Raw genomic sequence first — 26,625 nt, 5'->3', positions numbered from 1 at the left:
GCAAACAGAGAGGAAGATTCTTCATTATTCAAATCTTGTTGTCACATCAAATCTCCACTTGATAAAATATGGTGGAAAACCACATAATAAGAATCTTTGGAAATTTCGCGAGTTAGACCACGAGGCAATACTTGAGACATTAAAATGTCGAGCAGATCCAGTTGGCTCATTAGATTGAATATAGAGAGAGGGAGAGAGAGAAAGAGTGATCAATTGGATCCAAATACATTGTTGCAACCTCTTCCCCAAGACTTTCCACATGACTAAGGTGGACCATATTGTTATGATGCGTAAGTGATGAGATTTAGTTTAAATCATAGATTTTATGTTTTGATTTGTTTAGAATCTAGATTTTATGTTTTGATGTCTCCAATTTTTTTAAAGCTAGAACAATATTTTTCATATTTTCTTATTGTGATGATATTTTTCTTTCATTGCATGTTCTCTTGGACGACAGGAGGGAGAGAAGAAAAATAAGTAGATTTCCAAACAGCCAGCCACCCTTCTTCATGTAATTTATTCATTTAAGGTAAAAGTCGCATTTCCTTTGTTTGGCTTTGGTATTTGGTTATTTAAAGTCATTATTCTAGTTGGACCTTTGTATGTTTGAATTTGGGATTGTTTAGTGTCTATTTGTTATGATTATACTGAATTATTAATTCTATGATGTTTCTATTATTTAATTATTTAAAATAAATTAAAACTTTTTGTATAAAATTATTATTTTTTATTTCTATCTATTTGTTATGATTATTTCTATTATTTAAAATAAATTAATTCTATAATATCTCTATGATGAACTATTTATATTTCTAAACTTTACATATTGTAAATTAGATATCTCTCGACTTAATTTACCAAAAAAATTAATTAAAATTTTAGGTATGCTAGTAGTACACCATGAACAACAATCAAACTATTATAACAATACAAATACATTTAAATAGTAATGTAAGAATGGTTTAGTTCACATAAAAAATAAGTCTATCTTAGATATTCTAAATACATCACAAAACTTTATCACTTCAAAAAAATTGGAATTTCTCCCATCTACTTGAGTTCCCATCAATTGTCCATAAAACTGGGAAAGGGAATAGGTGCTATGCTCCCAATCCCAACATCCTCCTGTCCACTAATAGGAGATGTGTGTAATGTAGGATTTAGCTCCATCAAATTAGTCATTTTTTTCACTAGTTGATTGGGACTCTCACCATTTGTTGCCAACTATGGTGACAATGCTTGGGGTCAACATGTGGTGGGGATGGAATTAAAAGGGAAACATTTTCATCCCCACAAGTATTTGGTTACACAAGGTTTGTGACAACCTCCTACAACCAATATGGTTGTGAATTTTGCATTAGCAAGCTTAATCTAATATCAATGTTTGTTGTATGCTCAAGTTTTTATCTCCTATAATAGTCCACTAGCTGGTTCAGCTTTTCTGGTTGGGTATTTTTAGGTGCAATTGTACCTATTCCCTTCATATTTTTTCCATAACTCCTCAACAAAGTGTTAATTGGTTCATCTAATAAGCCATTGATTTTTAGGAAGGATTCAATAGTGATTTCCTCCCCCTTGCTTTACAACTCATCAATATTTGCATCATCTACAGTAGTTATTTCTTCTGATCCACTACTTGTGGGTTGTGGTTTAGATCCCTATTTTCCATTGTCATCAACAATGAAGCACTTTCTTGGGCCTATATCATTCACTAAAACCTCCCTATTCAAAGACCATATCCCTATCCTATGGAAACAACTCATTATAATATTGGGTGTAAGTGCCAAATTGGAGGCTTTGCTGGATAACATTCCTAACTCCTCACGACCAATATTGATTTGAGGGTTCCTAGCCAACCACACATTCCAAATATGTTTTAAGTAAGATTTTAATGGTGAGAAAAAACTAACATCCAATGATTGACACCTATAGATGGTATACGCTACAAGTGACACACAATCTATGCCCAACTTCTTTGCTTTATCAATTATTTTCCATGTCATATGGATTCCATGATCATCAAATACTAGAAGAAACCTTTTTGAGAGAAACACCCCACATGGAATTGTTCTTACAAAGTGGTCTAGCCAATTCAAGAATAATTATTTCATCATCCATCGATGTACTTGGACTGCCATGCAGGCCTTGAGATCATAATTGAAAACGTAGTTTTTTATTTGTCTCTTAGCCTTGAACAAATAAAAATTGGAATTCTCTAACCAACAGTAATGTAAGGAGACCCACCCTGCTAGTTTAGGCCACTATGCCCAAACTAAAAAATGACTTCTTCTGATCCTATAGGGTTTCTTCCTAACCCTATTCCCAAGAGGATATCTCCCAACTATCCCCTTCCCTAGGATCTATGCACACCAATTGACTATGTCAACTTCAATCACCCCAATATTCAAATGAAGGCATTTTCTCTCTACTAGGAAAAATTGGGCACAAACCCCAATGCAATATCTAGGGTTATTATATGGTCCTCAACTTGATATTTCAAAAGTCTCCTAATCATCACAAGACTCCACTCACCAACCCAAATCATATATGTCCTTTTCTTTCTTACTTGACCTACTAGGTCTAGAGCCCCAATTAGGCCAAAATTTTCAAACTCACTAGGTGCTCTTGCACCATTCTCCCCATGTGACAAAGAACTCATGGTGGATAAAAATCACTCTCATCTATCCATGTTACTTTAGATTCTAGTTGATCCTTCCATTTGATAAGATGCTCCATATAGGTGCCATGACAAGTCTTCTTCTTGATTCTTGAATCCTTAACCTTTTCAGCTTTTGGCTGAGATTATAATGGGATAGTGACTTCTTCAACCTTTGATTTTGTTTGTCCTTATATGAATGTAGGCCCTTTATATTTAACTTAGTCCTTCACATTAAAGATAAGGTAAATTTCCAAGTTTGGTGGGAGTTCTATTTTGTCGGCATTAGAACCATAATTTGGAAGTACCTTACAAGGTCCTATCCTCTGAATTTGTAGCTTGGTTGGAACACCCTATGCAAGTACCAAAACTCGTCCTTGGCATCATATCATGGCCTCAACACCTTGGATCATCTCAAAAAATCTCATCTAACATGTTCCAAATCCTTGCACACTCTCAGCAACTCATCTCTTACACTTTCTCAATTTTGCCTCTTCTAGGCTTGTTCCAACTAGCCCTTGCCAGTCACTAACTTGTTGTTTTCTCCAAAATTTTCCACAGAACTTCCTAAACTATTGGGTGATTAAAATACCATTTTCCTCACTCTAAAATATACTCCAAAACTAACTACACTTGTTTTGTAAAATATCACTCAAAACTGGCTATTTCAGTCTGCCAACTAGGCCTAGTTTGAGGCCATTTACAAAGCAACTCACAATCCCTTGACTTTTGGAACTCCCATGACCCAAAAAAGTCTTAAGATATGACTCAAATGCAAGGATTCTTTTATTTTTTTGGTCTCATGATCAACTTTACAATGGTTTTTACAAAACCCTCCTTTCTAGCCCCTTTACCCTAGGGCTTTCTAGAAGTCTTACTTTGCAATGTCTCTAGAATCCAAAAATGGTTCAAACACCTTCACTTTGGTTATATTAGATGACTTCAAACATAAAATGCAACTCTTGTTTGGAGAAAACACTAAATCCACCTTGGGAGCAATCACATACCCCTTTTTATGCACTCAAATTTTAGGAAAAACTATGCAAATACTTCTTAAATGGTTTCAACACTCAAATTTTCAGATGGAAATGGTTATTATAGACTCAAACCAACAATAAAAATCCCAAACTTGAGGTTTCTCAACACTCAACAATCAAATTTCAAAACTGTTACTAGCACTTACTACTAGGACAATTTCTAGTTTTAACGGTCAAACTCCCAAACCATACAAAGGACCCACCACTATTTTTACATTTTTAAACACTCTTTTTGGAGACCTACAATAACCTCTCTCACTTTTTGGAGATCACACTCCTTTTTCATTTTACGACGCCATCTTGGGTGATGTTGAAACTTGCAATGTCGGCTAGTACAAAGTTGCCAACTGCCAAATCTCTCTCACCTTTCCTCGTGGGATCGAATTGTCTACTCTATTAGCTCTGCATGGCTAGGTAAACCCTATCCCCAACTTTTTCCTATCCCCTTCAGTGCTCAAACGTTCTCAGGATTGCCAATCCAGAATGTCCCCAAGGGTCACTAAATGCCATAGGGCTACGATCTTTGACGGGGCATATCTCGGAGCTCGTGCGAGGTATGGATGTGATTCTAGTTCCTACAGGACCGTGTTGTAGAGGCCTACAATAAAATCTCTCATTTTTTGGAGATCACACTCCATTTTTGTTTTACAACGCCATCTCGGGTGATGTTGAAACTTGTAGTGTGGGCCAGTACAAAGTTGCCAACTGCCAAATCTCTCTCACCTTTCGTCGTGGGATCAAACTGTCTGCTCCGTTAGCTATGAGTGGCTGGGTAAACCCTATCCCCAACCTTGTCCTATCCCGTTCAGTGCTCGAATGTTCTCAGGAACGCCAATCCAGAATGTCCCCAAGGGTCACTAAATGCCATAGGGTTGTGATCTTTGATGGGGCATATCTCGGAGCTCGTGCGAGGTATGGATGCGATTCTAGTTCCTACAAGACCGTGTTGTAGAGACCTACAATAACCTCTCTCTCTTTTTGGAGATCACATTCTGTTTTCATTTTACAACGCCATCTTGGGTGATGCCAAAACTTGTAGTGTTGGCCAGTACAAAGTTGCCAACTGCCAAATCTCTCTCATCTTTCGTCGTGGGATCAAACTGTCTACTCCATTAGCTTCGAGTGGTCGGGTAAACCCTATCCCCAACCTTTTCTTGTCCCCTTCAATGCTTGAACATTCTTAGGCATGCTGAACCCGAATGTCCCTAAGGGTCACTAAATGCCACAAGGCTGTGATCTTTGATGGGACATATCTCGAAGCTCGTGCAAGATATGGATGAGATTCCAATTCCTACAAGACCATGTTGCAGAGACCTACAATAACCTCTCTCACTTTTTGGAGATCAAATTCCATTTTCATTCTACAATGCCATCTCGGGTGATGCTGAAACTTGTAGTGTTGGCCAGTACAAAGTTGCCAACTACCAAATCTCTCTCATCTTTCGTCGTGGGATCAAACTATCTGCTCCATTAGCTCCAGGTGGCCAGGTAAACCTATCCCCAACATCTACATGTCCCCTTCAGTGCTCGAACGTTCTTAGGCACGCTGAACCAGAATGTCCCTAAGGGTCACTAAATGTCATAGGGCTGTGATTTTTGATGGGGCATATCTCAGAGCTCGTGCGAGGTATGGATGCGATTCTAGTTCCTGCAAGACCATGTTGCAGAGACCTACAATAACCTCTCTCACTTTTTGGAGATCACATTTCATTTTCATTTTATAATGCCATCTCGGGTGATGCTGAAACTTGTAGTGTTGGCCAGTACAAAGTTGCCAACTGCCAAATCTCTCTCATCTTTTGTCATGGGATCAAACTGTCTGCTCCATTAGCTCTGAGTGGCCGGGTAAACCCTATCCCCAACCTTGTCTTGTCCCTTTTAGTGCTCGAACCTTCTCAGGCACGTCGAACCAGAATGTCCCTAAGGGTCATTAAATGCCATAAGGCTGCGATCTTTGATGGGGTATATCTCAGAGCTCGTGCAAGATATGGATGAGATTCCAATTCCTACAGGACTGTGTTACAGAGACCTACAATAACATCTCTCACTTTTTGGAGATCACATTCCGTTTTCATTCTACAATGCCATCTCAGGTGATGCTGAAACTTGTAGTGTTGGCCAATACAAAGTTGGCAACTGCCAAATCTCTCTCATCTTTCATCGTGGGATCAAATTGTCTACTCCATTAGCTCCGAGTGGCCGGGTAAACCCTATCCCCAACCTCTTCCTATCCCCTTCAGTGCTTGAACGTTCTCAGGCACGCTGAACCAGAATGTCCCTAAGGGTCACTAAATGCCATAGGGCTGCAATCTTTGATGGGACATATCTATGGGCTGTCAATACTTCGGCTATACTTTAAGTCAATGATTATCAATATGTGAAAAAATGGATCTCATTATATTTTGAAGTACTGAGAAGATGGCCTTGCCCTTCCCAGGAGTTTCAGAAATGGGAGACATTAGGTAAGAGAGTGAAAATGTTACTATCGCTTCAACGCACATGACGCAATTGGAAATGCAAATTTTGATCGTAATCATTTTGTGATAAGGGAGAGACTAGGGATGATCATTGTTACTATCTCTTTAGTAATGGAATTTTGTTTTCTCTTGAATTTGGTGGTGGGGGATCAGTGGTAAGTCTCCTTGGATATTCCTTCTTATGATGTTAGTGACAAGTTTTGCTCTTTGAAAACACTTGTACAATCTTTTTTAAATTATTAGATAAAAAAAGAGAATTGTAAGTATTAAACATGATTAGCCTTTAGTTCCTAGAAGATCTTTATTTCTCCATCAATGCATTTAGAAAGTTAAGTTTTAAGAAGATCATAAATAGAAAAAATTAGAGAAGCAATTTAAACATTTATATTGATTGGAAACACGTGAGTCTTGAGTTTCCTCTACCTTTTAAAGAATGTTCCTTAGCTAGCAGACCTAATTCCACATTCCATAAGACTGTCATTGCGCTAAAGATTTAGGAAACCAACTGCTCTAAGATAAAGCTTCCCAGTCAATAATAATCTAGCCTATTGAGGAACATAATACTTCTCAATTAAACTTGTGTTAATTCAGTATTAATTTTGTAATTAACTATAATTTCAGTATCTGTGTACAAGGGGTGACTGAGAAAACTATTTGAGGTCCAATTTGAAAATATATTTGTAAGGATCTCGACCAAGGTTCACAACTTCGATGATTAATACATTCATTCAGGCCAGAACCTCACCACAAAAAAATAATATATAAAAAAGGTAGTGAATAACGTCATGTCTAGACCCAAATCAACCAATGAAAGTCAAATTAGCATAATGTGGAACAACAATATATGCATTGAGTGGGTTGTCATAAAAAAGCTTCATAATAAAATTCATGTCTAGCATTAAAAGACCTTAAAGAACATTTATGCTTGTAACACAAATGGCCATTCAAAATTGAATATGATTACAATATGTGAAATAGCATTACAAGAACTTGTAATGCTCTTGTGAACATTGTGTTAATTCTTGTAAGAATCCCTAAGATGCTTGTTATACTCAAAATTTTGTTGAAATTGAATTAATTTTTATCTTGTCGGTTAATTGGCGTAGGGTGATATATGCTTCTTGGATGGAATAATGAGTTCGTGATTAACTTTGTATTAAGATTCATAGCATCTTCTAGTTATTTGCAAAGGAAATTTATAAATTACTTGCTAATGTCATATGGCTTGCTTGAGAAAGATGTCCCTATTCTTATTGATGGGTACTAATGACTATCCACATTTAGTTCTTCAATATCTTATTTGACAAGCTTTCCATAGACATTTCTTTGCCATACTAAGTATTTTTGAAAACATATTTGAGTAGAAGGACTACAGTAGATACTACATGATGTTTTAACAAATAAAGTAATGGTTTAAAGACTATTATTTCCAAGGTATTATGTCATAGTATTTTAATTGTAATGATCTTAGACTAATGATATTCTTGAAGGTAACTTCGACATGCAACAAGAAAGACAACCTACAGCCAAGGCTATATTGTGCCTACAACCAAAGCCATAAATGCTCATAGCCAAAGCCACTAGTGCACATAGCCAAAGCCATGGATGCTTATAGCCAAAGTTACAAGTGTTCGCAGCCAAAGCCATGAGTACATGAAGTCGATGATCACACTTGTTTACAACTATTCACCAGAAACAACTTCTTTGCAGTTTTTGAGAAATACTAATAAAGCAAAAAAGAACATCTACTAGTTGGTAGACATAATGGAAACTCTCTACTAATTGAATTTAATTTCATACATGCACATATCTAATTTAATGTCATACACAAACATATCTAATCTAACGTCATACATGAACAAACATATAATATAAAATGATAACCAATAATGTCATATACATTAACAAACACATAATATATTATGATAACCAATAATGTCGTATATGAACAAACATATCATATATTAACCAATAATGTCATACATCAAATATAGAATGTCATATGTACATCAAATGTGTATCGAATATGTCTCTCAGATGCCTATATATATACATGGGGAAGGAAACAAGTCTCTATATATATGTATCAAATATCTCAACTACATCTTTTCCTTCCCACAAGGGGAAGGAAACAAGTCTCTCGACATCCTCTGCCGTCATGTGGAGGGAGACAGTGGAGATGACAGGGCCCTCCTGACATGCTCACTTGACCTCTTGTTGAGGCTCTTCTCCAAGTCCAACTGATACAAAGAAAGTAGATATGAATCAATATTTATTATACGTTGAAATCAAATATATGTACTCACAAAATAATTTATTTTCTTACTGCCAATAAATAGTCACTCTGTAAGTCCACCTCAAATGCTCATAGACGATCAGGCGTGACAAGACCCTACAACAATTCAATAAATATAATCACTTATAAATAACATTAGAAATTTTGAGATTAACTATTATAAACAACAACTAAAATGAAAAAAATTCTTTCATACCTCCGTTAGTGGCTGTGAGCTAGCCACAGTTGCAGCCACTCCACTATCAACAAACTGTCGTAGATGAGGAGGTGTGTCTGACATCATGAGCTTCATGTCATACAATACACGTTATATCTAACATGAAACATGGAATAAATATAATCAAATGAATTAAATTAACATGAAACAACTGTACCTGTGTGAAGCTCGTATGATGTCTCTGCTCTGCATCTATGGTAAAGGTTGAGGGTCCTATGGAGAACTGATGCACATGCATATTTTTTTTGGTCAATCCTTAATATGATTATGTAATAAATATATGTATTAATTAAAATGATTAAACTGATACATACCTTAGGACTCGTCGAAGGGACAAAAAATGGGCCTGGAGGATCGCTGCTAGGCCCAGGAACACTTTGACCCTAAATTTTGAACAATGTCAATAAATCCTAATTAATTAATCATTCACTATACGTATGAAATGTGATCAAATTAGTAATTTACCTGCGTGTCAATGCCAAATGTCTTGTTCAGGAACTGATCGGTGACAAGCCCATCATCTGCACCATCTCTGACATGAGTGCCAAATGTGCATAGGGATTCGCATGAAGTGCACATGTGACCACGACGTATAGAAGAATCCCCCTCAACTAATGGGCTCTTGGAATGGATGAGGGTCTACATCAAAGCATTAATGGTCCCTAGAGTGCTGGCCTCTACATGTTCCTTCACAACTGAAGGAATAATCACATGCTTGCGTTGTGGATGGACCATGGCTGCCCTAACTACATTAGGGTTACGACGTGCTCCTGGCCTCTCAAATGATGACCCCCCACCTCTACCCTGGGAGTCTAACATATCAAAATAATTGGGATCTCCCCAAGGACAAACTCACAATATAATTTCTTCAAAAAATACATGGGGACCTCGTGATTGTTGCAAGGAGGGGCATCAAAAACCATCCACCATCTATCCCAAAAATTATTTCTAATAGCATCATGTATGCACCAATGGATGGGGAATCATTTAGTACCCTCTCTAACAGTAATTTGCTCACTGGGTTTTCTAAATAATGCACATATACTACCTTTTGGTATTTCCTTTTTTCTAACATCTTCATATGACAATTTATTTGCATAAAATCTTTTTTGTTCATCCCTCTTAGCCCGCCAAATATCTAACTGACCACTAACTGAGGCTATCTGAGTGTTAATGGATTCGAGGGATGATGCCAATTGAGCCCTCATTGGATTGGTTTTTCCGGATTCTTTCAACCGAGCAATGATTCCTTCTAATTCAGTTTTGTCTCTCTCTATTTCATTTCTTATATTTCCTTGTGTGCCTGGTGGAGGTCTTGCAATTGGTTCGGGTTGTGGAATTTGTTCTTCTTCTTGAGGAGGGTTTTGGTTTTGGGGTTCTTGAGGGTTTTGATGTTCTTGTGGATTTTTTGGTTGATTATGAACATTTCCTAATAAAAAATTAATTGAAATTCAAATAAATAAACAAATCTAAATGAAATTTGTAAAAACCCTACAAAAGAATATAAAAAACTTACAAAACAATATGAAAAATATATCAAACAATGCAAAGTTAGGTTTATATCACTTATGACATTGTCGTGGGTGCGCTTGTGGTCTTGGATTTCGTCGACGAGGAGGCATTTTGGCAAATGGTGGTGCAAATGTTGAGTCTTCAACTCGCATACGCGCTGCTTGCTGTAGGAGTAGAAGAAAATGTTGATGAAAATGATGGGCTGCGGGTTTGCAACCCTTCATATATACTATTTTTTTTTTAAAAGCGCATACCCAAGCCATAGTGTGTGTGCACTATATAGCGCGTACGCACTTTTTAAAATAGGAAAAATAAATTTCCTTGTCACCTTTTTGGCACCACAACTTGGTGCATATGCCCTAGTCCATGTAACTAGTCTATTGCCTAAGAAAAATGCTCCTTCATTGGTGCTTTTTCTGTCATCAATGTAGGCTCTTAATTCAAATTTCTCATTTTTCTTATAGTATAGACCGAACTCTTTTGTTCCTCTCAGATATCTCATTATTCTCTTCACAACCATTAAGTGATTCTCCTTGGGATTAGCAAAAAATCTTGCAACTATCCCTATAAATAATGCATTGTCAAGTTTGTAAAATAAAAAATAAATGTACAATGAATCTATGTAGAAGTTTATTTTGTTGAAGTTGATGAAAGATCAACCCCATAGCTCTCAAGAATCACCTGCATGCAAACACCTGTCACAGAAGAGAGAAGCAAAAAGCTAAGGAGGCTGGAAATCCTAGATCCATAGATGAGACATTCTTGGTGAGAAAAAAAAGAGATTGCTATTATCAAAAGTGAATGAATGAATTACAAAGAGATCAATCCTTATAAAAGGAGATCAAAACCCTAACAGGGTAAAACCTAAGTTGCATGATAATAATTAATAAAATAATTAATTCTTATATGCTTAAAGTTTAGCTTAAGTAAAATATAGATAATAAGTGACTTAATAAATAAATCAAAATGATTTAATTAATAAGGAAATATCTTATTACTCTAACATTTTCCCTTAAGATAAACTTAGGAAGTAGCTAAAAATCTAGAAACTACTGTTGAAAGCAAATTTGGGTCCCAACAACAAGGCCTGATGAGGTACCCAAGCACAACCAAATCTTTGTAAAGAGGAGAAATAGAGAAAACCACATGAGAAAAACCCTACTCCAAAAAGAGATGGAAGAATTTTCCAAAAGATAGAAAAAAAAGATGATCATGAAGAACACCACTGAAGCATGAAGCTGCAAACACTACCAAACTGCTGATCCAAAGAACCTCTATTGTATAGAACATGACCAGGTAGAGAAGACTAAGTCTGAAGAGATGATAAATTGAAGATGTAAGGTATCTTCATGGCCTCCAAAAATAGGAATGAAAGAATGTCTATATGGTTAATGATCCATCTCACCAAAATGCCTAGGTATCTAACCACTACAATTGCCTAGTACATAGGATCAAATACTAAATACATAGCTCACTCCATCAAACCAAGAAAAAAATAGAACCAACATAACCCCCCTATAATTCTAAGAGGTAAGAAATGAAAACTGAAATTGAATGCAATATCTCTTGTAGAAAGAAGAACCAAGAACATTGAGAGTGCAAAAGAAATACAAACACCTATAAAGGCACGTGTCATCGACACATCATGAGGCTAATGTCATGGAAGGAACACTCACTTGACAAAAAAAGATGGAGAATATGGAAAACATAAAACCCCCAAAGGCACTTTATAATGTAGTGGGAGTACAATAACACAAAGATGTCCAAGATCCCAAAATGCAATAGAGTGACACACTATCTCAGTGTGTTTGCAAAAATACTACAAAAGGATGTCAACAAAAATCAAAAGAGACATAAGGCTGATACAATAGATAGTACAACCCATGAAAAATCATCTAAAGAAAAAAAATCAATCTCCAAACCTAAAACAACCAAGATATCCATAAGAATGCAGAAAAATAAAAAACTAAAAGCGATGTGCTTGGTGCAGAATCTGGAAAATAGAATGTCTCAAAATATGTTTCTCAGAGTGAAAAATAGAACTTCTAAATTTGATAGCCAAAATAGGCAACCAAATAGCATCAAAAATCCAAATAAACTACACCATCATGACGAGTTCAGAATTAACTTTCAGACGTTTCTTTCGGATACAAAATTGGAGTCTGGACAAGCAAGTTATGGCCAAAAAATCACATGTAGGTAAAAAAAGCATTGGAAAAATGGATTTTTTACTGCCTCAAGATTCATGCCAAAATGTCTTGAAAAGTGTATTCACTAGTATAAAATTTCCTCAAGAAGTGTGCCAATTCCGTACCAAAATATCTCAATTTATGTGTCCAAAAATCTTGATTTATGTGCTAAAAATTCTCAATTTTGTGCCAAAAATCACAAAATCACTACCTCAAGAAATGTGACAAAAATCTTGATTTGTGTGCAAAATTTAGAAAACCTCCACCTCGGCAAATGTGTAAAAATAAATCAAAAAATCATTGCCTCAAGAAACGTGCCCAATCTAGGAGCAAGATATTTTAGCCTCAAATTTTAACTGTCCAAATTGGACAAATTTTATATGAGAACAGGAGTTTTTGGGTGCTCTAAGATCAACGATGATGTCTATTTGGCCTCAAAGCGACCCAAAAGTTAGTGACCCCCTAGATTCAATATAGAGTAACTCTAAAAATGATACCCTCTGAAAGAAAAAGCACAGATCTAAAAGCCAAGCAAAACTTCTCATAAATAGAATAGGGGCATGAAGATCTGGAGCTCTAATACCATGTTGAAGTTGATGAAATATGAACCCCATAGCTCCCAAGAATTACCTGCATGAAAACACATGTCATATAAAGAGAGAAGCAAAAACTATGGAAGTTGGAATTGCTAGATCTATAGATGAGACATTCTTGATGAGCCAAAAAAGAGATTAATATTATCAAAAGTGAATGAATAAATTAAAAAGAGATCAATCCTTATAAAAGGAGATCAAAACCCTAATAGGGTAAAACCTAGGTTGCATGATAATAATTAATAAAATAATTAATTATTATATGCTTAAAGTTTAGCTTAAGTAAACTAGATGTAATAAGTGACTTAATAATCAAATCATAATGATTTAATTAATAAGGAAAAATCTTATTACTCTAATAGTTTTAACTATCTAATTAAAATGAGACAATTAGGATAGGAAATTATGTTCCTTTAGAACATAATATGAGAAAACTTAAGTGATGAAAATATGTATAAGTGTTTATGCACGATGTAATCATGTTGTACAAGTCCACATCAAGTATAATAATGAGAAAAATAATTCAAAATAATGTTTTTTTATCAAGAGATGATGAAAAATCTCTCTTTAATTATCTAAAATCCCAACCATGAAAAGCATTATCAATAATATATACCACCCATTCAATTAGGTGTGCATCTAAAGGACACAAGGAAGTAGGAGGGTGGAAAAAAGAAAAGGGATAATAATAATAAATAGAAGCACAAATATGATTGAATAAGATGTATTAAAAAATAATATTTCAATAGAGTTTTCTAGGGGAGAAATAACCCACTAGAAAAGTCTTGTGCTAAAAGCCAATGTGCCAAAGGAAACCAAGAGATGCAAGGCATCAAAGTTCTTACCAATAGTACAAAGTATATAGAGTTAAGATGAGGTCAAATGAATAGGGATTGATGTATTCTTAATTTTTAGATTATTACTTTAAATAGGAAAAATCTTGTTGATACAAATACATTCATATTATTTTGAGGTTATAGTAACTAGAATAATGTATTGAGTAATAGTTTCTTTGTCATATTTTCAATTACCATATACAATAGTAGGGATAAAGGAGTCAGAGTAGAGAATTTGAATGAAAGAACTTGAAATTGAAGAGGTTTTATTGCTTATGGTAGGATGTCAATGGTCAAGTTTTTCATCCTTTGCAAGTTCAGTTTCACTACTTATGTGGTACTCAACAATGAAGATACCCTATGACAAATAATAGTTCATTTATATAATCATGAGATATTTTCCACAACAAGTTAGATTGTGATATTTCTATTAGAAGTTTAGTATGTTGTTTTTTGAGTTCAACTCATTGACCTATGTTTCATGAGTAGTGGTTCACATGAACCCATATTTTATAAGAATGAATGGAGAACTTAACACTTATTGCATCTAGGTAATGCTCATAGAAGTGAAGCACAGAGACTTCTTGGGAGGTTACACATCCCAATACTACTCTAGCTTGAGCACGCTTAAATACAACATTTCTTCCATGGTTAAACTCACTCTACTTGCAACCCCATTTACATAAAACCTTCAACAATTGTTGTGCCTTACAAACCATTCATTAAGAATACCCTTAAGATCAAGAATTGATAAGTAGGCAATATTTTCCACAAGAAGTCAAATTGTGATATTGCTATCAAGATTTTACTATGTTGTTTTCAAGTCAAACTCATTGACCCAACTTTCGTGAGTAATGGCTCACAACCATGTGAGCCACTACTCATGAAACATGGGTCAATGAGTTTGACTCAAAAATAACATAATAAAGCCCTGATAGCATTATCACAAGTACTTGAAATTCTCTTAATATTGAGTTGAAATGTTATTATTGATATTTAATGAAAAATGATTGTTCTACACATATATATGAAATAACATTAATGTTTAATAATAATGATTAAATGCTCTCCTTTCTAAAGGGAAAGTTTTGTTTACACACAAGTGAAGTTGGAGTTTTGACACTTTGATATGTCCTTGTTATCTTTCATAATGAGACATGTTAATAATAACTAGAAATGAGTAAAGAAAATATGATTGTATAAATTATTACTTTCTATATCCCTAAAAATATTTTTTCATCATTAGAAATAATTAAAGAGATAATATTGAGTTTATTTTTACTCCCATTTGTCATCAAATTCTTTCTTTAATACAAAAACATTTTTAAGTAACAAATTAAAACTTAAAATATGTAATAAGTAGGGGATATTTTCACAAGAAGTCAAATTGTGATATTGCTATCAAGATTTAAATCATGATAGCAATATCACAATTAAAATATGTAGTTCATGTCCCTACAAATAACCATGCACTTTTAGTTGCTAGTTGTCTCATGATACTTATGCATTGGTTTGATGCAAATAAACAAACTACCTAAGCCAATCATCTTAAAAATAGACTTTCAACATACACATTTTTTCATTTATCGATATATTTCAAATATTAAAAATGTGAATTGTATTCATGTTTATCGGCTGAAACTAACATTAGAAAGGAGAAAATTAATTTTCATTTCAAATAAATGCACAAAAAATTAATAAAACTCTTCCTCAAAGTACTTCAATTTTATATTGTCTCAACTAGTTCTTGAGATATTTAAATCTTTGTCAACAAATTTTGACATTCTCCAACATAAGCCCCACATTCATCTCAAAATTGCTTCATTTGCAACTCGTGGATTAGCAATTATTGCTAAAAAAATTTAGATTGTGGCTATGTCTATGATTGCAAGAAAGGGAATGAAACCCTTAGAAGCATAAGAATTTGTCGATCTCACCCCTGTCTTTTCCCTCACTTGTAATGAAGAGTCAGTAGAAATTTTTGTATCTTTCATCGTTGCCTTCACCAATCTCACAAACAAACATCTCCACTTGCCTAGATATATCTTCTATCTTAAGTTTCTTATTTAACCATCTAATAATGCTTCACAATCCCATCAATGTCACTAGTAGATTTGGTGTTAATTTTCAACCTTAATTTTTGATCTTATACCATTTTCTATTTGATTTTAACTTTTGTTTGTTAAAATCCAAAGTTGGTCAAAAATTTGACCAACATGAGTTTGTTTGGTTGAGATTTTGACCAACATGGATTATAAAAAAAAAGAGAGAGAAAAGTGCACAAGAGGTTTGATTTTCAAAACTAGCCAATCACTCATGGGTGCGAGATGAGGGATCGAGCTCATTTCTCTGGTAAGTCATCAACCCTATGCCATTTCGAATGCAAGTTATAAGTTGCAAGATTTCAAATGCAAGTAAATGCAAAAGGAGGTTATAAGTTGCAGGATTTTGAACCAAAACCAAACCCTCAAGTGAATGGTAGTGTATTTGGTGTCATTTCTACTTAAACTTTACCTCAAACTGTATTGTTCTATTTGGAGAAAATTTGACAAGGATCTCTAGGGAAATGTAATATGATTTGGTAAGATCAAAGTTCTGTTGCCAATAGAATTTGTAATTTTGGTATTCTACAATACCTATAATTGTGCTAACATGAATTATAATTTAGTATTCTCTATAAGTGAGGATGCCACCATATAACACTCCTTTAACTATACCTCACACATGACTAGAATGTTTTGGGTTTATAGATAGATAGAACTAGTGTTTAATGATGTAACAATTTTGGTTTGATTTTTGATGTAGTTGCATGCTAACTGATGAGTAGGAAATATATGAGGTTGGATTTTAAGTAAGAAGAGTTCTTCCAAAATGTCTTGTAGCAGGGTATAATATAGTGGCAAATTTTCATATTTTGGCGAATTTGATGTTTTGCCAATGTTATTTTTGGCGATTTCTGATCCCTTCCATGGTTTCCTGGTCATCAAGCTTTGTTGGGTTTACATGGTTGCCTAGTATTGTAATCGCCAAGGCAAATGTTACGTTTGAGTTTTTCCCTGGCGGTATCACCTTTCATGTAGCCGACTAGGTAACGCTTATCATGGAATGTTCGCCGGGTTTCAAGTTTCTGTTTCATGTAGTATGGGAGAATTCACCATCCCAGTTTCATTTTACTATGGAGGAGTTAGATCGTTTCATGTTATGGGAAGTGGAGGAGTCAGCTCATTTGCCAACACTCTTTCATTTTGTCGTGGAGGAGTCAGCTCGTTTGGCGTGGTAAATTGGCAATTGTATTGATTTGTAATATGTATAAATCCAAATTTTCCCAACCAATGAGACATTCACTAAATACTGCTGGCACTCCATCAAATTTCTAGCAGCGCAAGACACATCGCAAGCACGACTCAGACTCCAAAGATAGCTTCCACAAGTGGTGGTACACTGGTATGTGCAGCTGTGCTGTAAAATACTCTCCTTGAGCTTATGTAGTTTAATTTAATCAGAAGCTTATCTACAATTTCCTTTCTTATCTCATTTTCATTAGAAATTTTTCAAAAAGTGGACGCAATGCTGAAAGTTGCTGGCAATGTTAATGGTTTTTAAAGCTTGCATGCATGGATTCATGAAAATGTGAAGTCTATTTCCTACCAACTTTCAAGTGAGATTCGTGAAAGATTCCCTCGAAGTCTTTTCCCTTTAACCTTTGCAAACACGCAAAATCCTTGCCATCATGGTCTCGCGGCTGTTGGAAGTATTTTCCCTTTAACTAATGCGAACATGTGAAATCCTTGCCATCACGGTCTCACAGCTGTTGGAAGTCTTTCCTTTAAACCGCTGCGAACATGCGAAATCCTTGCCATCGCAGTCTTGCAGCAGCTGGAAGTCTTTCCCTTTAACCACTGCGAACATGTGAAATCTTTGCCATCATTGTCTCGTGGCTGCTGGAAGTCTTTTCCCTTTAACCGCTGCGAAGTGCAAACATCTGATGGTGTGATCTCCCTTTTTTGTGACTTCACGACATAAAAGTTCACCATCATTTAAACCGGCGATGATGCAATCTTTACCCTCCTCGCGGTTTCACAACACAATCTCCTTTATCTTTTCAACCGGCGATGATTGGATCTTTGCCCTCCTCGGGATTTTGCAACACACAAACTATTAACTTTCACTTTGACAGCAACATTGTGATAGACCTGTTAATGCCTTTCTCACGGTTTCACAACTGCCAAGTTGCCAACTTCAAATTGATAAAACTATCGTACCACTCCTTTGTACCAATTCCCTAGCCCTTCCGTGGTATGTTTTTTTTAACCTTGAATACAATGAAATGATTCGCCTAAAAAATTAAAATTTTACTATGATTATTATTTTTTGTTCGCCAATGTATAAATATTTTGTGGTTTTAAATACATACTGAAAGTAATACTTCTTATTCTTAGGGAAGTAAAGTTTAAATAGATTATCAGTGGATTGAGATGTCAGGGGAGGGTGAGTTTGTAACTAATATTGCTCAATCTTAGGGAAGTGACAAGGGAAAGACCCCCAAGGGTAGTGAAGGGATTAATCTTACATCAAAATGCTGAAAACTTAGAGATACTACCATAAAGGCTTTCTTTGGAATTGACAATGTTTCTAGCCTACCAACTTTGGCAAGTACAAGTGCAGAAGGAAATCACAATACCTCACCACCACTAGAAGAGTAGGTTGTTATTCAATTAAATCAAAATGCATCAAATGAGGATAACAATGTTCAAAAAACAAAAGATGTTGTAACAGAAGATAATATTGATGTTGGTAGGAAGAAAAGAAAAAGGAATGTAAAAATGGGGCAAGAGTGGGAAATGAAAATGACTTTCTAGGTTGATTGGGTAGCAAAGTACTGGTTTATTGAACCAGTCACAAACAATGATGAACCACCAATAGAATGCAAGTGTACAATTTGTACCTAGAAAACTAAAAGAGAGAAAAAGTTGCAGTGAAAGCTCAACATTATAGAAAAAAATATTGGTAAGGTTTATGAAAAACAAATCATAGATGGAAAGGAAGTAGCAGCAATGAGATGGAAATCAAAGGAAGAATGCCTTCATGTTAAGTATGCCATAGAATATGAAGAGCATTTCAAGAAAATAGCAGTAATTGGTAGTGGTAGTAGTGGCAATCCAATCAAGGATGGGCTTCAACATGCAACCAATGATGCAAACTTGGCAAAGACCGTTCAGATGAGTGTTATTTTTCATATTCTATCTAGAGGGCATCCTATGAGAGACTTTTCAGAATATGGTAATTTATTATCTTTTTTGAGAGTTCCTCACTATCCTATGTCACATTGGTCAATATACGCTGGATGGGAAATGGCAAGCTGTCTTGTTGAGGTGGAAAAGGAAAATGTATAGGAGAGAGTAAAAGAATCCAAGTTCATTTCATTATCCTTAGATGAAGTCACTGTGGTAGATAACACTACTTGGGTCTGTATGCATGTATATACTATAAAAGATCATGTCCGTCAAGCTAATCTACTTTGTGTTCATAAAATGAGAGCCAATTCAACTGCAAAAAATTTATATTTAGAAGTTAAGAAAGCTTTGAATGAAATTGCTGGTATGGATGACTTGACAATTGCAAAGAAGTTAGTGTGTGTCAGAGCTGATGGAGCTGCAGTAATGGAAGGGCAAAGGACTGGTCTTTGTGCAAGATTACAAACTAGTATTGCACCTTATATGCTTGGCATACACTGCATGGCCCACCGAATGAATTTAGCATATAAGATTGTAAGTACTTTTCCTACAGTGTCAAAAGTTGAAGATCTAATCCGTGAGCTCCACTTGTACTTTTGTAGAAGTCCTAAATGCTTTGCAGAATTTAAGATTTTTTCTGAGGGAGTAATAGCAGGAAATAAGATTCTCAAGGATGTTGAGACTAGATGGATATCTTTGCATGGACAAGTAGAATGAGTTCTAGCAGAATATCAATCCTTGATTGGAGTTCTATATGAGCAATGCCTTATAGTGGATAGAGCTCCTGCTTTGTTAAATAAGGTAAGTGATATAGAGAACCTATTAACTTTAGCCAGTCTTCTCCCCATGCTGGATTTAATGAACAAACTTATTAAGAAAGCCCAAGACATAACTATGTATATTCATGAGTATTCTGATTCACGTAAAATGACATGCATGGCTCCGAATTCTTTGTATTCAGATCTCTCAGGTCATAGCCCAATTTTTTCAAGGTGGGAGATAATTATAGATTTGAATCATGCTGAGAATTTTTTACAATTCAATGGGAAAAATGAGCTATGTGTGTTTGTGAAAGGATTTAAAATACCAATGCACCAATCTAAAACAACCAAGAGAGGCAGAGTGCTACTAGTTAGAAAGGATGATTTTGACAAGATTGTTAAATCTATTAGTGAAAATGTGAAGTCTATTTCCTAACAACTTTCAAGTGAGATTCGTGAAAGATTCCCTCGAGAAGAAATTCTTGAAGCCATGAGTTGTGTGTTTCCTCAATTTTGGAAACACTTTGGACATAATCCAATTGATGCAAAGTTGTTTCATAATAAACTTAACGAATTGATAACACAGTTTTCAAAGCATACAGATTGCAATGGACAACTAATACATGGAATCTTAGATTCAAATAATCTTAAAAATCAATGTAAACTTTTTGCATTGTGTATGAAAAACTAGATGGAAAAATTTGAGAATCCATTCGATCCTGGTGCAATAACAAGGCTCTGGAAAAGGATAAGTCAGAGTGAAGTATTACATACTTCAATATTAGAATATTTCAAACTTACTGATTTATGTCAAACAATGATATTAGGGTCGGTGGAAGATGAGAGAGTTTTTAGTGCATTGGGGTTTTTGAAATCAAATGTCAGAAACAAACTAGACAAAAATTTGGAAACTTGTTTGAGGTTGTTTGTTACTCAATACAATGTTAGAGATTTTCCTTATGATAGGTCATTGGCCATTTGGAATTCCACACGTGAAAGACGAGGCCTTTGCAACACTTTAAAAGATGGTGGTTCTACTTCTACTGTTGACTCCAACATAAATGATGAATTTAGGTCTCAAAGTCAAAATGGCGATGAAGATTTTACAAATTTTGAATACTTGATTCAGAATGAAGAGGAACCTATTAGTACTAGTCAGACTTCAGTTTCATATTTAAGACTGAGTCAATGAAGTGAATTGTGATTCAGTAATGTAGCATTCAGTTCTAAGGAATTTATAGGTCTACTCCAGTTCTTCTATATTCATTATTCAGTCATATTGCAATTATAATTTACAAAAATTGAGTTCAAGATTTTTGTTACTCTATTGTTGACATAATGTTATTTTTGTACCTTTCTCTTGATTTGAGTTCAAGATTTTTGTTACTTGTTACTCTATTCATATTGTTGACACAATGTTATTTTTGTATCTTTCTCTTGATTTAGTTGTTTGATAATAAAAAAAGAGATAATAGAGATGTGTGCAAAGCCCATAACATCACAGAGAACTACTGACTACAAAACATAATGGAAAATTGAAATACATAGAGTTGGAACAATATCTACTCTTAAAGCAAATTATACTTAAGTCTTAATTTGAAAAATAACAATAGATCAGACCATTTCTAAGCCTTGGGAACTCATATTTATATCACTTGAGTTGCAACAAGCTTCAGGCTTACAAAGGTTACATAATGATTCATTACAAAAGACAAAAGATAACAACAATTAAGATAATCATTACAATTTGTTGAAACCTTTTGTGACATATTTTAATAGAAAAAGGGGAAACAATTACAAAATGTGACAAGTGGCAAGTGATCATTAAGCTTGTCTTCCAGTTCTAACTATAGCATTACCCATAGTGGATGTACCGCAAAGGTAAGGTAATCTATTATGATGAACAACTTCTCTTTGATATTCTTTTGCAACACTTGTCCTCTAATTGATTCCCCGGGGCCACCATCTTTTGTGCTAATCATCTTCTACTGAAGGGATTGCTTTGATATCTGCTATAACCTCCTAGATGGCAATATCTGAATCCAAAATAGGCCATGCTGTATTTCTAGCTACCTCTAATTCACTGATGTTTTTAGTCCATTTTGCATCTGTGATGGCTTTACCCTCTCCAGTAATTTTGTTCATGTCTGCTTCAATTTTGTATGTCATATTAATCATATCATATACAACTTGATCACTTGATTCACCTCTTGAAAATGCTATAAATATTGTATGGTCTAATATTAGATCAATAGATTCAGACCACTCTTGCCAAGATTTGACATACCCTTCATTGTTCAAAATTGTTCGAATGAAATCTAGGGTACCAAATGCTATGCTTTTCAGTTTTCCCCTTACTGCTTCGATCTTACCAATGAAGAATGAATTCAATTTTTTAATTTGATGTGTCATTTTCCTTATAGGAAAAATGATCTCCTTAGGTAGTTCCTTTTTCTGTGTGAGTAAAGGAACTAACCTATCAAAGAATTGAATGTATGGCCCCCACTAGGAAAACAATGGAGATAATAGTGATAAAGCCTCAGAGCATTGGTATTCATTACTCTGCAGAGTAATGTACATACTATGTACATTTACAGAGGCTCTCTTTAAAGAAGTGATTCTATGAATCAAAAATTGTTTCATTGTCCTGATCTTTGCATCATTGCTAATCTCAAACTCATCCACATCCATATGTGTTACTGGATGTTGTTCTTGTGCTATCTGGTTAGTTTGAATATTCTAGTCTTGTACCTCCCTTACTCTTAGTGACCTTTCTTCTCTTTTCAAATCTTCATTCTCCTTTTTTGATTCCTCCAAAGTGTGTTGTAGAACATATGTTTTTATCATTTCCTCTTCATACTTCTTCCTAGCATCAAGGTACTTTTCATATGTCTGCACCAATTGTTCTTGAAGAATATCAATCTTGTTCTTGCCTAGCATAGCAGCAATGTTTTGGAGGTTGTAAATTTGATCTAAAGAAGTTGAATGTGCACTCCAAAAAATTGCATTACCTGTTGGTGTCTCTTTAATTTCCATCAGGGTAGGCTTCTGTGATTTTGGAGCTACACTCCAAATATCCATTGTCTTAGTATCTATATTAAATCCTGCCCCCTGCAACTCACCAAATGGATTAATCTCCTCATAAGAGATTGATTTTTCTTGTCTCCTCATTTGATCAACCACGAATGATGAACTAATATCCCATCCTAGGAAAACTATCATACCACTCCTTTGTACCAATTCCCTAGCCTCCTCTACAGTGAGGCTTTCACTGTTAGGATCATAGGCTTGGAGCTTCTGCACCATTTCAGTCACTTTTTCATCTGTGTCTCCAGGTTTTACATGAAAAGAAAGTTCATTCTATTTGAGTTTATACAAAAAACTTTTGAATTCTTCACTCTTGATAAAATCATCATCCTTCATGAATTCTTGAGCTTGTATAGTTCTGTCATCCAGCATCATGGACTGTAGTTCTAAACTACTGGGTCTCCTCTCCTCTTCAGTAGCTTGATCAATTAAGAACTTTTTTATGGCATCATCAAAATACCTAGTTCCTTTTGGAAGCACTTGTAAGGCTTTCTCTCTAGCCTTTTCCAGAACCTCAATCATTTTTTGTTTCTTCTTGCCCCCTTTATCCCAGTCTAAAGGGCCAGGCTGATCTTCTTCGTCACTAATTTCCAATACAACATCTGCCTCTGGAGAAGAAGGGTTTACCCTATCTCTAGCATTTTGAGGAACTTGAGCCATAATGCTATCAAACTCCTCAATACACTTATCAATTTGTTTAAAATAGGGTAAATCAGAATAGAAGCCCTGGAAATTAGGATCTACTTTCTTTATTTCTTCCTCTACTAAGAGGATTTCTCTTCACTTTCGCATCCTATCAGCATAGACATCTTCATACAATACATCCCTAATGACATCCTCTTCCCAAATTTTCCTTCCAATGACGACATTATAACCCCTAATTTGTTTAAGAGCACTTGTAACAATGTTATATGGGTCATAAACCCTAGTGGGGGCAGTGGGGAAATTTAACTCTCTTAAGAAGGCATCAACTTCCTCAATGGCCTCTTTACCAATTTCAAAATCCCCTACTTTGAAATTTCTACAAACAAAAGACCCCTTTTTAATGGTTGGCCTAGATATTCTCTATTCATGGATAACAACTGCCAAAAAATTTCCACAACACCCACCCTCTCTGGTACATATCTTGGCAAGAAATGAGGGGGTTGGGAACAGCCAAAAATTCTAATCACTGTACAATTTGCTAACAAAAAGGCACTGCCCCAATCATGATCATTTGGTCCCTCATCATCAAAACACAAAGTTGGTCTAACAATCTTCCTGATTAACCTAGGTAATCTTTCCAATTTTGAAACTAACATCCTATGAATAGTTGCAACAAAATCATTATAAAAAGAGAGGGAATTAGAAAAAGAGTAGAACCTCTACCATAATCTTGTCCATCTTTGAACAGGCAATGCCTCTCCAAAATTGTCCAAACCTTCAATGAAATTGGAATCCACAAGGTCCACATTGTAGAAGAGGATGAGATGCATAAGCACCAAGTAATGTAGAAATTTGAAATTGTTAAGATCACCTTGCTGAGTTGTCACCATCTGCTGATGAATACTATCAGCAATGAATGTTCCAAAATCATAACCCACATTAGTATGTGGGTGTTGAATGTCTAGAGATATCACATACAATGCTAAGGAGGCATCCATGGATCCATCTACTCACAAGAGTTTGTTCAATCCGAAAACTATTTTCTGAAAGTATGCACACAAATATGATAAAGGTATAAAATCATTAACCATTTTTTGGGAATTCTCCTTTCATCTTGTTTTGATTTTCCCTCAGGATATGTCATAACATTGCATGTGGTGTATAGAAATCTCTCTGTTTCTCAAATGTTGCTGCCAATTTTTCTAGGTTAATAGGAACTAACATGGGACCCTACAAATCAAATGCTTCAACAAAAGCATCCTTACTTAACGTATAGAGAATTCTCATATCCTTTCTATGAAAGGACAGAGTGGTTGGATTATATGCATTTACCAGTGCCTTGATAAGGTCAACATCCATGTATACCTCTAGCATTATCAACTTTCCCAGGTTCCTCATCCATGGATTTGAGACGAGAACCTTCTACACCCTATTCTTGTAAAATTACAAGAACAATTCAGTTCCATTGGTGTACAGTACTTGAGCATCTCTACAGAAGTTGTAAGCATCTCTAAATGTGTGGACACTAGCACTTTAAGCATTGGAAGATTTAGGGAGAATCTTCAACCATTCTTCTGCAAATTTGGTAGACAATGAAACCTTGCTACCCTCTCCAATGCCCTTCTTTACTGATGATTCTACTTCTACCATTCTGATCTTGCTCCAAATTCTTGAATCTTTTTGCTTTGTTAGCTGTAGATACCTGAGAATTCTAGTTTTTTGCAACTTCATGATGGGCCACGACGTTAAGTTGTTAAATTTTAATGGCTTTAAAGTTTAAAAGCTTACACGTGCATGGATATCTATTATCAATCACTACCAGTAGTAATTACTGCCTTTATTTCATTTTCCTTAGAATGTCAACTCATTAGCTATCTAGAATCAGATAATAGATTTGAAAACCTGTTCTTTTGTACTTTCAAAGTTTCAAGCTTCAAAAATACATTATCATTGTACAATCTTATGAGTTACGAAACCCTTCGTTCTACGCTCTGTCGCAATCGGTTCAACTTAACCTTGAAATCTTTTCACGAAACTGCGAAACCCTTCTTTTTCTTTTCTCGAGCTATCGCAATAGTTAAATCAAATATTTGCTTTATCCTTGTGACCTTGTGATAAGCCTTATATCCTCTTCTAATGAGATTCCCCTTCTGTCGCAGCTTCAAAACTTAAACATTTCAAATTGCATTGTCGCAGTTGTGAAAACCCATTTCTTTCTAATCGGTGCGAAGTGGCGAACACTGCTTCATCTTGACCTTTTGCAACTTTGCAAGATGACATATCTTTCCCATTTCACCACTGCAAACATGTGAAAACTATGTGAATTAACATTTCACGGTCTCGCAACCAACAGACTAATTGCCTGCATAAAACCTCTAATGATGCGATCTCCCTTTTCGCGACTGCCGGAAGTCCTTTGCCTTTAACCTCTGTGAACAAGCGAAAACTGTTTGAATTAACATTTCATGGTCTCGCAACCAACAAACTAACTGCTTGCATAAAACCTCCAATGATGCGATCTCCCTTTCCACGACTGCCGAAAGTCCTTTCCCTTTAATCGCTGCGAACATGCGAAAACAGCTTGAATTAACATTTCGCGGTCTTGCAACCAACAAACTAATTGGCTAACTAAAACCTCTGATGATGCGATATCCTTTTTGCGACTTCGTAACATAAAAGTTCAAACTGATGAAACCCTTTGTGAACCTCCGATGCTATCAACTTCGCATATGTTTTTTTTAACCTTGAATACAATGAAATGATTCGCCCAAAAAATTCAAATTTTAATGTGATTATTATTTTTTGTTTGCCAATGTATAATTTTTTTGTGGTTTTAAAATAACATAATTCGCTCAGATTTTACACATTGTTTGAGAGACTATGAATTATTTGCCAGTGGAGATTATTATTTTTTCTTTGTAAACTATTTTTTTCGCCAGAAAAAATAAATTTTTTTGTCAGGTATTTTACACCTTTCACCAATTTTTTACACCTTTCCTAAAGGAGGGGTTTCTTAAAGTATACCCTGTCTTGTAGTATAAAATTGTTGTAGATCTGCAATTAGTCTTAGAGAATTGGTTTAATA

Source organism: Cupressus sempervirens, chromosome 6, assembly GCF_028749045.1.
Source record: "Cupressus sempervirens isolate cs-2001-9-10 chromosome 6, ASM2874904v1, whole genome shotgun sequence".
NCBI lineage: Eukaryota > Viridiplantae > Streptophyta > Pinopsida > Cupressales > Cupressaceae > Cupressus > Cupressus sempervirens.
The sequence above is the reverse complement of the archived record's forward strand: the minus strand, read 5'-3'. Positions refer to the sequence as shown.